The following is a 17,263-nucleotide window of genomic DNA, read 5'->3' on the forward strand; positions in this document are numbered from 1 at the left end:
AGCAGATGTTTCAGGCCCTAGGTACAAATATCACTAAGGCATGGATACTCTCAGCCCCAAAAGTAACCAGGAAGAACACATCTAGCACAAAAACAGTTCCTTTTCTTTCCCCAGTGTAATGTACAAACACAAAGATAACTCAAAAAGTGCATGGAAAATGGAATTAAACTCTAAATTTATTTTTGGTGCAAAAACTTTTGAAATCGTACATAGTTTTTTCATAATATGCATTTTCCATGAGCTTCTTCTGAAGACTGCATATACATTAGTGTTCCATGTGTGTAATGATATGAAAAAGGCTTGGAAACACTGCCTGTGTCAAGGTGGAATTTGGGGTCAGAAGACCTGGGATCCACCATCAGTCCTGGCACTTAATAGCTAGATGACACTTAACCTCCTGACACTATTGCAGTGCCTCCTCCATGAAATGGGGAGTAATGGTAGTGATGATCCTTTTGTCACAGAATTCATGAGACAAACACACAAGATGAGCTACATGACAGTGTTGAAATATTTGTCACTCTCACCTCCCTCCTTGTCTGCGTGTCAGGGCAGATGATACCATGCAGACTGAGCACACACAGCATGCACACGGGAAGGCTTTTTTTCACCAGCTTCTCAAGAAACGGATAATCTAACAGTGTGAAGGGGTAGACATGACAGCATGATGAAAATAAACACTAAGTGAATAAGCGCTTCCCCTTGAGTCCATCTATAATTTGGTCCAGAAATGGGGAATTCATTAGCATAAGGATAACATGGATTGATAGATGTCGCTAGATAAATTAGTTAATACATGAGGAACACCTGAACCCTGTCTCACCAGAAAAAGCCTACAGAATAACAGTTGGCCTTTTTAGATACATATTATGTATATATATATTATAATATATGTAATTATTTCAGTTTACTTTCTCAGTTCAGGATTTCATCCAATGGGATGAGGTCCTTTGTTGCTGTCCCAGACTATGAAGTGTAGGCTTACTTTCCAAGCGGGCTTTGCCTGCCTCTAGTCTGCTGAAATCCCTCAGGCATTCCTAATGATCCAGACCACACTTTCTATTAAAAAAAAAAAAGACAACAATAAAAAAAGAATGCAATATTTTGATCAACCACAGAGTAATAATGTGAGCATGACAAAAACAAAAATGACTGTCAGCATTTCTATTTACATGTAACTACCACTGTAGCTCTGTCTTTAATTACACTCTTATTCACTGGATGCTTGGGGTCTGTCACCATGGGTCAGGGTATAACTGAAGCCCAGAGTCTCCAACCAGCATAAATACATGCCACACACCCAGACATTCCGTGCAACTTTTCCAAATGAATTATTGGAGACATTTAAAAATTCTTCAAAAATGTCACAATAATAACTATTTTATCTTTTTTATGCCATAATTATGATTTGGAGCTTTGCTTTTCTTATTTCATCCAGACACACCACAACTCATGAATAAAATATGACAAGTTTGATAGCAGCCATTGGAGAGGGTTCATCCGTAACAGCAGACGTGCTCAGTGTACAAAGAACTGTTGTATTCCAACAGCCTTTGTTTCTAGGATGGGCTTTTATCTAAAAGAAGGACCACGTGTCTTCTCCAGTCTCCCTACCCCCCTCCCACCACCCCACAAAGCCTGCCTTCAGTATACCTGAAACCGTGTTTACTTTATCTTTTAATGAAGACATTTCTAAGCAATTAGAGAACAAATCAAAAAAACCAAAGGGTGCTCTGCTCAATGTGGAACTGGCTTAAAACAACACATCAAACAGCTGATTCAAAAAGACACAATCAGAACCAAACTAACTCACAAAGTAGACAACTTGGCATCTGAAAAATCACTGACATGGTTGAGCCCACCTATCAGGACATTTAAAGCCCCCACAGGGTTCTCTTCCAAGAAGTTTCCTTTCCCTTACAAAGGCTGCCGGGTCCCTTCAAAGTTCAACCTCTGGCATGTCTTTCAAAGAAATTAATGTGAAAAGGAAAGGAAAGTAATATGTGGTTCTGCAGAACCATCAGAATTCATCAAATGGCCCCAGGGATGTCAGACTTCACGTTTGGAGGTTTCATTTTTTAAAGCAAATCTATAAGCATAGTGTTCTATCACACAAACAAAACCAGCTGGCTTCCAAGTTCCCTTCCAAATACAAATTTTTCTCCTAGAGATTCTTTCAAAATACATAAGAGCCAAGAAAGATTTTAAAGTTATTCCTTGCTTGGAACTTGAAGGACTAACAGTTGATATTTAGATCTGAACCAAACAATTTGCCAGACCTTCAGAGCTGTAGGTTTGTTTGTGGAGCTTTACAAGCAATCTCAGATTAAGCTGAGACAACAAAATGTTTTTGACACTCCTCAAGAAAATGAACCCGGTATCATCAGGAAAACCAGAATGTGAAAGCTTAAGCATATGTTGTTGTTTCCCTGTGTTTACTGTGCTCAGTGATAACTATTTTTGGAAACTGCAGGTCTGCATATTTTTTCATTTTCACCCCGGTAGTCTAGGTGCTCCAAGACAGCAGGTGGTGGTGAACTGTGACCTCTTCTACACACTGGAACAGTGTGAAGCCTGAGTGAATGACTACTATATTGAGGCCATAGTTTCCGAGGGAATAATGTTAGTTGCATCGTCTAACCTAGTGGCATGTTAGATAAAATGACACCTCATCATTGACTGGCACTTCATGACACCAGACATCCCAAAAGTGGTTACATGCAGACACAAAATTCCTCATCCACCACCACTTCTCTCCCCAATATACACTCATATGCCAGACATACTTGCAGCTTGGACAACAAGATGAGTCTGAATCTTTGGCAGATAAATAAGGCAGCAGCTTGAACATGCATGAAAAGGAGCTAATTTTTATTCCCATAGGTCAGTGTACAATAGCGGCTTCAGCACTCTGAGTGGCCGCCCATTTGAAGGTGCTGGACTGAGCACACCTTTCATCAGACCTGATTTTTCAGAGGCCAAATGAGGCAGGGATTTGGCAGTGGCATTTAAGTCTTTAACAGAAGCTGTTAGATGGGATTAGGCCCCCAAAATTTAAGTTTATTGGTTAAAAGAAACAAAACATAGAGATGAAATAGATTCCCAGACCAGCTACATGTGTGCCTACATCAATAAGGCTTGAAATTCTGAGATCTGATTTCTTATTTCTTTGTTATTATTGTTCTTTGAATTGTACATATTTATGGTGTGCAGTGTGATATTTCAATACATATATACAAGATTTTATGATTAGTTTAGGATTATTGGTATATCTATCACCTTAAATATCTAACATTTCTTTGCCCTGGGAACATTCAAAATCCTATCTCCTCATTATCTTGCAATATACAACACATTTTTGTCAACCATAATCCCCCCCATGGTGCTATAGAACATCAGAAGTTCTCCTCCTATGTAACTGCACCCATGTAACTGGTAATCATCTGAGAGCTAGTTTTTAAGTTAAAAGATCCCAAATGTCAAATGCAAGGTCCTGGCTGATAGACCTAAGAGCTCATTTCTATCACCATGGGTCCTAATCAATCATTCCCTCTTTCCTCCACTGTTAGGGCAATACCTTCTACCCTCCATTTGCCTTCTTTTTCTACCCCCACCTTTGAGGACAGAGCAGCCACATTCCTTAGATTCACTTTTCACAATATGAAGCATGACCCTAATCTGTATTTGTGTCACAATGTGTACCCAAATGTTTCTGGGGCTCTCCACTCACAGCTCTAGATGTGAGAGATCATCGGGATTCTAGTCACTGTCTGAATAACAGAGTTAAACCAGCCACACTAGTCAAGTCAACTAAAGGTATGAGTCAAACACACTTGAGAACAACACTGCAGGTGCATGTACGCCTATATAAGCCTTTCACTGACATGAGAGAAAGGGTTGGCATTTCTCAAATCAAGTGTCAAATCTCCTCTTTTCATTTGTGTAAGAGGGCACAGTTGCTAGCTGAGCTGAGACCCAGATGCTACACGTATACAACTGCTTTCCTCACCTCGCACAGCCCCTGCATGTTTTGGGACTTTTTTTTTTTTTTTTTTTTTGGTTGTGGAGGGAGAGTATTTCCATTTTTGTTCTGGTGGTAGCCTATAGGTAGAGAAAAATGTCTACTCCTTCCTCTAAAGGCACTTGGGCAGACTTTGAACCTGTATGTCTAGAGGAACAAAAATATGCAGGAAATGGGGTATTTCCTTGAGAAATTTTGTGGATTCTGGACAAAGGGATAAGGGCCAGGAAGCAAAGTATGGAGTAATCAGAATGAGAGTTGTTCTCCTACTTGGACACAAGAACACTCTGACACTCTGGTCTCCCAGTGAGCTGAGTTCCAAGCCAAAGCAGGGAGGATATTTCTGACTCCAAACAGAGAAAGTGCCTTCTAAATCCCTGAAGACCTGTATATAGCTGAGGGGCCAAAAGGTACAGCATGCTGGATGTAGGGCAATACCTTCATCATTGATTCAAGCAGAATTTTATGACCCTGGCAATGAAGAACCTCCTCCCAGAAGCTTCTTGAACTTGCTAGAGTGGAGAAAAAGGAACACTGCCCAATGGTGGGTGAAACTGTCAGATTGAGTGGTGAGGTGCCCTAAAAGGAACCCCAGAAAGACCTGGGTTCCTGAGATGCTCCAGGAAGCTGGAGATTCTGTTTGAACAGAGTGAGACAAGAATAGATAGATGTTTTATAGTTAATAGCTATAATGAGGTTCCACTGGTATTTACAGGCTCATGAATTCTGATGGCATTTGGGTCTCATATCAAACAAGCCATTAGCAGTATTAAATAGGAGCATTGAGGTGCCAAGGCATTTCAATGTGATCTTCTCCTTGAGGACCACAGATATTCTGAATACCTAAGAATATAGTCAACCCTGTAGAAGGGCACTGAGACAAAACACAGTGGAAAATTACAAGCAAATATTGGAACACTCTCAAATTTTGAATGTGAGGTTCATAAACAGAGGCAGATTAGTTTAAGAGTTGAGTTTAAAGAAAAGGAAAGGGCCTGCGCCATGGCTCATTTGGTTAATCCTCTGCCTGAAGTGCCGGCATCCCATACGGGCACCGGGTTCTAGTCCTGGTTGCTCCTCTTCCACTCCAGCTCTCTGCAGTGGCCCAGGAGGGCAGTGGAGGATGGCCCAAGTGCTTGGGCCCCTGCACCCACATGGGAGACCAGGAAGAGGTGCCTGGCTCCTGGCTTCGGATCTGCGTAGCTCCGGCTGTGGTGGCCTTTTGCAGGGTGAGCCAGCGGAGGGAAGACCTTTCTGTCTGTCTCTCTCTCACTGTCTAACTCTGCCTGTCTAATAAAAAAAAGGAAAGACATATTCAGGCAAGAGGAAGAAGAAACCTAGAAGAAGACAGGAAGGCCCTCATTTGAGACCCAACTATGATACTTGGCAGCTGCATAAGCTTTTGAGGCTCAAATTCCTCATCTATAAAACAAGGGGAAAGGTTCCCCACCTCAAAAATTGTTGTGGCACATGGTAACTTCAATAATATCAGTTGTTTTCATCTTTTTCCTTCATTCCCCCCTACTTAGCCAACCTACAGCATTTCCACTAATTTTGAGGTACTCGTTACATAGAAAATAAAATAATACAATACCATAGATTCTCAGTTATAGAAATGTTCTTGATACAGTCAACTTCAACTGGAAAAATTTTGTACCCAGGGAACATTTGGTAATGTCTGGAGACACTTTTAGTTACCACAACTTAAGGATACTACTGGCATCTAGTGGGTAGAGGCCAAGGATGCTAACATCATAGAATGCACAAAGACTTACTCAACTCCAAATGTGAGTAGTGCTAAGATTGAGAAACTGAGGCTTCCATTAATTCACAGATCCCCTCTAACAAAACTCCAAGAGCTGGTCTTGCTGGCTCTGGTTTGAACACTGGCAGAGATGAATCCTCTTCATTGTTGATCTGCTCAAATTCAATTAGATTAAGTCAAAATTGAGACTTTTGTCAGCCTTTGGTCCTATTTTGCCCTTTCCTCCACAGAACAAATTTAACACCTCTTGAGGTCACTGAGTAGCAGATATGGTGTAGGTTATCCAATGTGCAGGGCTTATGGAAAACCAATTATGAACAGATAGAGTTCCTGTCCTCAGGAAGCTTACACCCTGACAGAGATGATAGACAGAAGAACAAACCACCAAACAAGATAAAGATGGGTAAGTAGAATTTTAAGATATACGCTGCATCCTCCAAGAGAACAAACACATTTCTTCTATCTGAGATCATCTAGGGTAAGTCAAGAAGGCATGGTACGTATGAAGAAAGTGACAGAGGCTGAAACAGAGATAAGGATGTCTCTAGATGACAAGACATACAGCAGACATGGATATCATATCATAAAAGTACAATGTAGGATCAGTGTTGTGGCACAGTGAGTAAAGCTGCCACCTCAATGTCATCATCCCATATGGGGGCTGGTTCATATTCTGGCTGCTTCACTTCCCATCTAGCTCTCTGCTAATGGCCAGGAGAAAGTAGCAGAGGATGGCCCAAGTGTTTGGGTCCCTGTCATCCACATGGGAAACCCAGATGAAGGTCCTGGCTTCAGCCTGGCCCACAGTTGGCTGTTGTGGCAATCTGGGGAGTGAACCAGTAGGCGGAAAATCTCTCCCTCTCTCTCTGTGAGTGTGTGAGTGTGTGTGTGTGCGTCTCCCTCTCTAACTCTGACTTTCAAAATAAATACATCTTTTTTTAAAAAGTGCAATGTATGCTCAAGGATCAGCTGTAGGATAAACAGAGTTTAGAGTCAGGAAAGTGATACAACAGGAGATGAAGAGAGAAAGATGGATTTGTCATACTAAGGAGCTGGGATTCTTCAGACGACCATTCTATATAGCGCAACATCATGTTGAATCCTGTGGGATGACAATGCTGGCTGCTCAAAGCGCACCACCCCAGTTTTTCCCAGGGCTATGGGAAGGAGAATGGGCCTCCTGGTTGGCTCACAGGGCTGAGTCTGAGGAGCTGCTGCTTCACAGGACCCAGCTAGGTAGCCTCAAGTTATCTCCAGGTAGCAAGAGCCTGAGAGCGGAGAGTAAAATGTGGGCTGGGCTCTTTCTCTGGGGAAATGCTTTGGTGTGGTAACCAAGTAACTTCTTAAACTGGGTTCAAGGCCCATGAGGGCCCCAAGGTTCTTCCACAGCAAATGCCTCAGGTGTCTGTGGCCTGAATGGAAAGCGTCAGGGGCCTCCTAACCATTTTCCTGCCAAAAGAAATCCCTCTTCATTCGAGGTTGATGGAAGGTCAGTTGCAGTGTGCTTCCTTCCCTTCTTTAAAAGGGCATTGTGCACCTCCTTGCTCCACAGCATCTAGTCCTATCTCACTTTTCTGCCCACTCCCTAGCGGGTAGGGTATTTCTCCATAATGTACTGCCTGAAGTGGGTGGGATGGGAAGGAAGGTGCTAGAGATAGGTCCTCAGCAACCTAATGCAGTTCTAGAGGCTCAGTCCACAGTAACTGGCCTGTGGACAGAGGCAGGGGGAAGGACTACTATGCTGATAGGTTTCACATGGCAGAGCCAGTACCAGGTCTGGTACTAAAGCCCAGACTTAATTCCCTCTACCTTTTGCAAGTGGGAAGCACCTTTCTCCACACTGTGCTCCTTGGAGCTAAGGAGAGGGTGACCTGGGTGGTTCTTTTCATCCTGCCTTCTTCAATGTGTCTTTTTGTTAATATACTAAAATCAAGCAATGTGATCTCTCACCGGGCTTCCCTAACTCCTGTACAGGTAGCTTTGTGTGTGAAAAGCTGTTCAAATTGATATCTCTGTGGGGAGCTGATTGGTGAGGGATCTGAGAGACTGAATTCTAACATTCAGTGAAGGAGCTATATTTCTCCAGCTCTTCACCACTTCCAGCTGCAGTTCCCAAATAAGGGACTACAATGAGTTTTCAGGCTGTATGGGGGTGGTTTCCAGTTTGCTTCCAGCAAGATGCTCTGGGTTTTTCCCTTAAACACCATTAGTGGGAATGTAAATTAGAATAGCCACTACAGAAAATGGTATGGAGGTTCCTCAAATCATTAAAAATAGAACAGCCACATGATTCAGCAATCCCACTAGCATATATCCAAAGAAAATGAAATCAGTATGTTAAAACATCTGCACTCCCACATTTACTGCAGCACTATTCATGATAGCTAATAAACAGAAGCAACTGATGAAAATGTGGTGTTCATAAATGGATGAATGGATAAAACAATATGATAAATACACATAGTGAAATACCATTCTGCATTAAAACAGGATGAGAACCTACTATCTGTGGCAACATGAATGGAACTGCAGGTCATTACAATGCACGAAATAAGCCAAGCATAGAAAGACAAGTAATGCATGATCTCACTCACACGTGGAATTTAAAACATTGTTCCCACAACTGTTGAGAGCAGAACAGTATTATCTGGGGCTGAGGATAGTAGAAGAGGGAGGGCTTGGGAAAAGATGCTCAATGGATACCAAAGTACATTGAGACAGAAGAAAGAGTCTGGTGTCCTATTGCACGGGAGGGTAACTAAAGACAATGAGAAGGTACTAACTATTTCCAAAAGAACCTAGAAAAAAGGATTTGGAATATTTTCACCACAAAGAAATGGCGAATATTTGAGGAGACAGGCTTTCTCCAGTTTGAATGTCACACAATGTATACTATATATTAGAATGTCAGTGGTACCCCATAAGTATGCACAATTTTATGGTTTTTTTTTTTTTAAAAACACATTTGAAAAAAAAACACAAAGATGATCTGTGGTTCTCTCTGAGCTTCTGAGGTGAGAGCAGCCATCTAGGTGACCAGGCTCTCTATCATTCTTCCTGCACAGCTCACTGCCAGCCTCTCCCCTGCTCTGTGGACAAAAGAAGGGAATAGAATTGGCTGATGTGTATCAGGCCAGAGAGTTCATATACATATGGCTTAGGGTAGGGGAACTGTTTCTAAACCACTCTTGGTATAATGCAAAATATCTGAATTGGGAAATAGCATTAAGAGTGCTGTTATTCAATTTTTGTCAGCAGAGCTATATGAACATGAAATTTCCACTAAATCCAAAAACCAATCAAGTCCACAGAGAAACATTAAGACTCCATGTTATGTTGCACTGTCAAATATAAATCTACAAAATGATAAATCTAGAGAAAAATCGCAGAAATTAGATTCATTGTAATTTTTTTAATTGAATTTTTATGTCACAATTGTTTGTGTTATAATCATTACACTATTTCATTTTAATGTCACTATAAGTCAACCAATTATCCTTTCTTAGGAAAAGCTGCCTTTTCATGTGACATCGTATCTTTCTTTTTTTGATTTTAAACTATCTTTTTAATAAAATGTTGGTAAAATGAAGAGATGACAGTTAATATATTTACATCTTTATTTGACAAAAACAAAAAGTTACAGATGGCTGTATCATTTCTTAGATTTTTTTCACAACTTTAACAAGTCATGATACCCAAAATTCTAGGAGAAGTTGACCTAAAGATTTATAAAAAAAAAAGGGGAGGGGGTGATGAGACATACTTTTGTTAGGGTTCACAAGAGAATATGATATAACCCTGGAGTCCGAGGCATTACTTTGCTCAGAGGGAGACAACCTGCCAATATACAGCCAGTCCAAAACAGAGTGGTCTGAAAAGATGAAGAGGAAGTGAAGTTAAGCCATGATGATGTCACTGGAACAACTTAATTCAGAATTCAAGCCACTTCTACTTCTAACTTTGGTTACATGAGCCACTTAACATTTCTCCTTTTTATTTAAGTCATTTTGAGATGCGTTTTCATCTACTGCAAGTAAAAAAAAAATCTGACATATAAGTTTATTGTTAAAATATACATTTGGCAATTCCTGTCATTTCCTTTATCACACAAACATTTATTGTGCACCTTCACAGTTCCAGGCACTACGTTAAGCTCACAGATACAACAGAAAATAAACTTGTACTTGACCTTTGAAGAGTAGTCCAGTGGGGGAGACAGACATCCAAGGGCACAAATACCTGAAGATGTATGGCCAGAGCCAAAATCAAGTATGACTTATGTTGGAACACAAAGAACATACTGAATTGATTCTACTTTCCAGGGTCCAAGAAGCCATGAGACAAAGATGACATTTGAGTATCTTCTTGAACTAACTACAAGGGAGTCTCCTCTTCTGATGCCCCCATCTGTTTTGTTTTGTTTTTTTTTTTTAATGCAGAATTTTGGCAAGAAGAGATATTAAGATCACTAGGCTATGGTATGCATTTGGGAATACACAGTTTCTCCATAAAAATAATAAAGAATATTTATCAAGCCCTTAGTACCTCATTCATTCACTCTCCTTGATTTTCCTAGGATTATAGGCAGAAGTTGACAATCAAAATATAGTTTGCCCTATTTCAATAGAAGAGATTCATCTGGAACTTGTGTAAAGCACTTACAGGTTCTCTTTACACATTACAACCAAGTTGCACTTTAATTTTCCCCTCCTGTTTGCTCCACATTTTTCTGTATTAAGTTCATTTTCTTAGAGGGGAAAAATTGAATCACAGAAGTGCCATCTGCTAATCTAATACCTTCTATTTCAAATATTGTGTGTATTCCTGCATTTTTCTTCTACTTCTCTCAGACATAGTTAATGACAAAACTCAGTATTTCTCATTCACAGAACATATCTGTAAAATTTTCTGCTTTAAAGACAATAATTTTGGTGAAGAAAAATTTTGTGGCTTCACCAGTTATAACTTTATTTAACAGAGAAAATTCTCAAAGAAAAGCTAGTTTTTCTTGCCATCTTTACAAAGGATGTTTACAGAAATTCTTCCCTCCCACAGTTCCTGCTGCTGAAATGGCTGTTCCCAAAGCTGACTGAAACTAGAGTTGACACCAGATCGTCTTAACAGATGCAAAAAGAGCACTTGACAAAATGCACTATTCATAATTATTTAAAAAATCTCAGAAAACTAGGAACAGATGACACCTTCTAATTCTGATAGAACTATCTCAAAAAAAAAAAAAAGAGTTTACAAGCTGACATCATACCTAATGGTGACACATTGAATGCTTCCTCATGAAGACTGGAATAACCCATTCAGCATTACTTCTATTAAACAATAAGGCAGGAAAAAAAATTGAGATGAATAAATAGAAGAAAATAAGTAACTTCCATTATTCATTTTGAATCTGCAAAAGAAAAATAGCCTACCAGAATAAATAAGTGGATTTGTCAAGGACTCAAGATAAATGTTCAATATGTGAAAGTTCATTGCAACTCTATAAAATAACAACAAAATTAATAAAAACTAAATGTAATGCTTTCAAATTAGCATTAAAAAGGTGAAAGAATAAATTTATTGAAATATATAAAACAGTTGTCCCCTTAAAGCTATAGAATAATGCTGAGAAATTCTTTAAAAATAAAAGACTAGAGGCTGGCATAATGGCATATTTAACATGAGTTAAACCACTGCTTCTGGTGCTGGTTTCCCATATAGGCCCAGTTAAGTCCTGGATGCTCCATTTCCAATCCAGCTCCCCATTAATATACCTGGGAAAGCAGCAGAAGATATTCAAGTGCTTGGGTCCCTGTACCCAAGTGAGAGACCCAGATGAAGCTCCTGGTTCCTGGTTTCATCCAGGCCCAGCCTTGGCTATTGTGGCCATTTGGGGAGTGGGCCAGCAAATGGAATATCTCTCTTTCTCCCTTTCTGTAACTCTGCCTCTCAAATAAATAGATAAATATTTTAAAAAATAAATAAATAAAAAATAAAAACCAAATTGATGGGGAGATATACAATGTTCATGAATTGAGTTGTAGAAAGATCAATATTTTTAAGATACACATTATCCTAAATTGTTATACAAATCTAACACAATCAAAATCAAAATATCAGATTCTGATTCTAATTTCTGATTCTAAATTGTAAATTTAAGGGAGAGTAGGGAAGAAATGAATATCATTGTATTCTTAAAATATTATCTATGAACTATATTGAATCTGTTAAAAATTTAAAATTAAAATAAACATCTTTTATAAAAGACAGTTTTTAAAACAAATCATGTAATTTTTAAAAAGTTGGAATTCTTTTTTTTAACCCTATACTAACATCTCTTCTCTTTTTTTCTTTATTTGACAGATAGAGTTAGACAGTGAGAGAGAAAGAGAGACAGAGAGAAAGGTCTCCCTTCCATTGGTTCAACCCCCAAATGGCCACTACAGCAGGAGCTACGCTGAACCAAAGCTAACAGCCAGGTGCTTCTTCCTGGTATCCCACATGGGTGCAGGCACCCAAGCACTTGGGCCATCCTCCACTGCCCTCCTGGGCCACAACAGAGAGCTGGACTGGAAGAAGAACAACCAGGACTAGAACCCCGTGCCCATATGGGATGCTGGCACCGCAGGCAGAGGATTAACCAAGTGAGCCACAGCACCAGCTCCAGAAGTTGGAATTCTTATACCTCTTGGTTTCAGGACTTACCATAAAACTGGAGTAATCAAATGAGTGTGGTAATTGCACAAAAATAAAACAATAAGGTAAGTGGAACAGCATGAAGAGTACAAAATAGCCTCACATATACACAAATAATTTTTTTCAAAGTCACCAAGTCAGTGAAATAAGATAAACAAAATCCTCTCAACATATGGTTGATATGAACATTTGGAGATCGGTGTTTTTAAAACTGAACCTCAACCTTTATCTTATACCACACACAAAAATTAATTCAAGACACATCATATGCTAAAGCTTTAACTGTGAATTTATAGAAGAAAAGTTTCTTCATGACTTTAGAGTAAGCAAATATTTTTTAAACAAGACATTAAAAACTAACCATTAAAGAAAAGAATATATATTGAGCAGTCATCTGCTGCTGCTTAATCAAAAATTGAAATTTTTGCCCACAAAATATGGCAACAATTTTTCATGGACGAGCATAACAAAGCCAATGTGCTAAATGATAAGAAAAGATTTAATGTCACTGAGCTACTAAATTTACCAAACTGTAACTTCTGTCTTTCAGGGCTTTTTGTTATATGAGATACAGAATAAACCTTATTGTTTAAACTACTTGAGTGTTGGCAAGCAAAATATCTAAAATTTATCCAAAAGGCAAAAGCAAATGTGAGGCATTCAATAACTGAAAGAACATCAATGCCATTAGAGTACAGGGACCAAAGAGGTAAGCGATAATCACTGTTGGGCTCAGAGACAAGGGCCCTACCACACAGATCCTCTAAGAATTGTGACTTCATCCCATGCACAATAGTAAGTCATTGAGAAAATGGTTTTCATACTGGATTTTCCAACTCCATTGCAGATAGGAAAGGAAAACAGAAACTCTGGCCATAGGAACTTTTGTATCTGGACTGACATGTTGAAGGAATTAATTCTTAAAAAAAAAAAATTTATTTGTTTGTTTGAAAGGTGGAGAGGGAAGGAGAGAGAGAGAAATGAAGAAAGAGAGAGAGAGAGAGAGAGAGATCTTCCATCCACTCACTCACTCCCCAGATGGCCCCAAGAGTTAGGCTTGGGCTGATCTGAAGCCAGGAGCTTCTTCAGGGTCTCCCACATGGGTACAGGGCTCCAAGCACTTGGGCCGTCCTCTGCTGCTTTCCCAGGTGCATTAGCAGGGAAGTGGATTGGAAGTGGAGCAGCTGGAACTCAAACTGGTGCCCATATGGGATGCTGGCACTGCAAACAGTGGCTTTGCCCATTATGCCACAGCACCAGCCCCAAAGGATTAGTTCTTAGGACAACCAGAAGCCTCTTTGGCTATGCAAGTGTGAAAACAACTGGGAATTAGCAATTTGAATAGATAGTCACTACAAATTCCCCTGACTTCCAGGCCAGACTTTCTACTATGAAATGATGCTGACAAACAGAACAGGTGAGAGCATGTGGATTTGTGACATTGCAGATCATCTACATTAACAAGGGAAACCACACACCACTGCCAGACTGAAGAAGCTCTGAAGCTTAAGAGACTTAGGTTTTCCTCTAATATCAAGATCACTGTTATATGCACGTGAGCACATGACCTCAGGCATTATCTTCTGCCTAAATGCCTTCCAAGTTCCTTCTCTCTTTAGAATGAAATGATGCCAAACCAAACAGTTCTTCCTTTTCATAATCCCTATCATCTCTAGCCTACCTAGTATCTTGCTGACTAAGATAGTCTTCTTGATGAAGAAATTGCATTTATACGCTTATTTCTAAATACTCAGCACATTCCATTTCTACTAACATAACACCTTAGGAAATATTCCCAAACATGCATGATCACATAATGACAGCTTTTATATTCAGAACCTCAAGACAGGTTCATCGCCCACGCAGACTACTTAAAATTTTCTCACTATTCAATTTCCCTCCTGACCAGACTACCCATAACTTTAAAACAATACGCAACTGTTCCAGAAAATTAGTATTATATGTGCCAGGTGTTCTATAAGAAGGAAGTCAGGCATATAATTGTGAACAAGACATACTCCGAGCCAAGGGGGAGCAGACCAGCAAGAAGCTCATTGAAGATTCGCCACTGGAGACTTCTCCTTTAGAAAGCAAAAAATGTGAGAGATTTTTGTTTTTTGTTTCACCCTGAAATGGTGTGAGCACGGTGTTGACTTTGGTCATGGGAATAGTCTAAAAGTCTTTGAAAGGTTATTTCTAGTCTTCAGAGTATGATGATATAGACTCAGAAACAATAACCCTGGAAGCTACATATTAAGGATTTCCAAACTGCAAAGAGAAATAAACAATGTAAAAATTGGGGAGCAGGCCAAGAAAACACATCTATGGCCAGCACCGTGGCTCAATAGGCTAATCCTCTGCCTGAGGCGCCAGCACCCCAGGTTCTAGTTCTGGTCAGGGTGCTGGATTCTGTCCCGGTTGCTCCTCTTCCAGTCCAGCTCTCTGCTGTGGCCCGGGAGTGCAGTAGAGGATGGCCCAAGTGCTTGGGCCCTGCACCCGCATGGGAGACCAGGAAAAGCACCTGGCTCCTAGCTTCAACTCAGCGTGGTGCACCGACCGCAGTGGCCATTGGAGGGTTAACCAACGGAAAAGGAAGACCTTTCTCTCTGTCTCTCACTGTCCACTCTGCCTGTCCCCCCACAAAAAAAAAAAAAAAAAAAAAAAAACACCATATAATTGGTCTAGAATATATCATGTAAATAAAATTTCAGAATCCGTGCTTTTATCTGAACATCTCATTTGCAAACATGATGTAATCAGAAAAAGACAATGTTCAATACCACTTTCGAGAATAATGACCACTATTCAAGTGCTTACTGTGTACTACCTACTTTGATTACTTACTACATTCCTAAAAGTGGTGTTGGAATGGTTAATCTTAGGTGTCACTTTGAATTAATTCAGCAAGGCTTACCTAGAGAATTGGTAAAGGGTTATTTCTGGGTGTTTCTGATAGTGTGTTCCTGGAAAAGATCGGCATGTGATTTAGTGGACTGAGTGGGGCAGACCCACCCTCAACGTAAGTGGGCACTGTCCAATCAGCTGGGGAATCCTGCCAGAACAAGAAGGCGATTTTCCCTGTACCTGAAAATAAGGATGCACTTTCCTTCTGTCCCTGGACATCAGAACTCCCTGCTTTATAGGACTCACAACAGGGGCTCCCTGAGTTCTTAGGCAAATCTTTGAGTTACTCCATTTACTTCCCTGGTTCTGAGGCCTTTGTATTCAGATGGAGTCAGGCTACTGGCACCCCAGGGTGTCTAGCTTTCAGATGGCCTGTCATGGGATTGAGCCATTTCCCTGATAAACAGCTATGTATCTTTTGTTTTCTCTAGAGAATTTTGACTATGATGAGTGGCTAAGTTACTTTCCCAAGACCATTACCCTAGTAGGTGAACAGCAGGATTTGAAACCAAAATTGTCTGACTCCAAGTCACATCCATGCCACCTTAAAGTTCTTGGAAAGCTTGGACATTTGTCTAATAACTCCTAAAGACCTTTAGTCAAAGACTGTTGTCAAGAGTAAGGTCAAAGGTCCCACAGACCCTGTGTTTCTTTCTCTACCAACCAACATTGCCAAAGAAACCCCCTACTTGTAACCACAGTCCAAGTGACCAGAGAAGTCTTCCGTAACCCAGAAAACATGGGTTCTAGTGGGGCTCTGCCACTCACTGGCTCCTCAATGTCTCAGTTCCTTGTATCATAAATAGCACAACATCTGCCTTTGCCTTCCTTGCGGTCTCATTATTATTTAAACAATTTTTTTTAAACTTTTGGTACCTCCTTCTTTGATGACTTGTTCTCTCCACTGGGATCTCACTCACGGAGATCTTTCATTTAGGTGGTGGTGGTGGTGGTGGTGGTGGTGGTTGTTTTGTTGTTTTTGTTTTTGTTTTTGTTTTTTTGCCAGAGTGTCTTGGCTTTCCATGCCTGAAATACTCTCATGGGCTTTTCAGCCAGATCTGCAGGCCTTAAGGGCTGATTCTGAGGCCAGAGTGCTGTTTAGGACATCTGCCATTCTATGGGTCTGCTGTGTATCTCACTTCCCATGTTGGATCATTCTCTCCCTTTTTTATTCTATCAGCTAGTATTTGCAGACACTATTCTTGTTTATGTGATTCCTTTGGTTCTTAGTCCTATCATTATGATCAATTGTGAACAGAAATTGATCACTGGGACTAGTGAGATGGCATTGGTACATGCCACCTTGATGGGATTGAATTGGAACCCCCTGGTATGTTTCTAACTCTACCGTTTGAGGTAAGTCAGCTTGAGCATGTCCCAAATTGCACATCTCTTCCCTCTCTTATTCCCACTCTTACATTTAACAGCGATCACTTTTCAGTTAAGTTTCAGCACTTAAGAAGAATTGCGTATTGATTACAGTATTCAACCAAAAGTATTAAGTAGAACAAACAAAAAAAAATACTAAGAGGGATAACATATCAAGTTGCTCATCAACAGTCAGGGCGAGGGCTGATCAATTCACCGTTTCTCATAGTGTTCATTTCACTTTAACAGGTTTCCTTTTTGGTGCTCAGTTAGTTGTCACCTATCAAGGAGAACAAGTGGTATTTGTCCCTTTGGGATTGGCTTATTTCACTCAGCATAATGTTTTCCAAATTCCTAACAGGGATCATATTTAAACAATTTACCATTGTAATCCATAAGCTGTACTCTGGAAATTTATATTCATTAAATAAAAGTTTAAAAAAAACAATTTGAGTTACAGACTTAAGAGAGATAAGAAATTCTTCTTTATGAAAATGTTTTTGGGGGCCTGCGCC

The 17,263-nt window shown here is 40.1% G+C and overlaps 1 protein-coding gene across 2 annotated transcripts in view; it reads right to left on the minus strand.

Annotated features, from left to right (window-relative positions):
- NELL1 (neural EGFL like 1) overlaps nucleotides 1–17,263 on the minus strand; it is a 1,050,155-nt gene that overhangs the window by 979,268 nt on the left and 53,624 nt on the right. The gene's annotated exons all lie outside the window — the stretch shown is intronic.

The sequence above is a fragment of the Oryctolagus cuniculus genome, chromosome 1 (assembly GCF_051225735.1).
Source record: "Oryctolagus cuniculus isolate XC-2025 breed Fujian yellow rabbit chromosome 1, ASM5122573v1, whole genome shotgun sequence".
NCBI lineage: Eukaryota > Metazoa > Chordata > Mammalia > Lagomorpha > Leporidae > Oryctolagus > Oryctolagus cuniculus.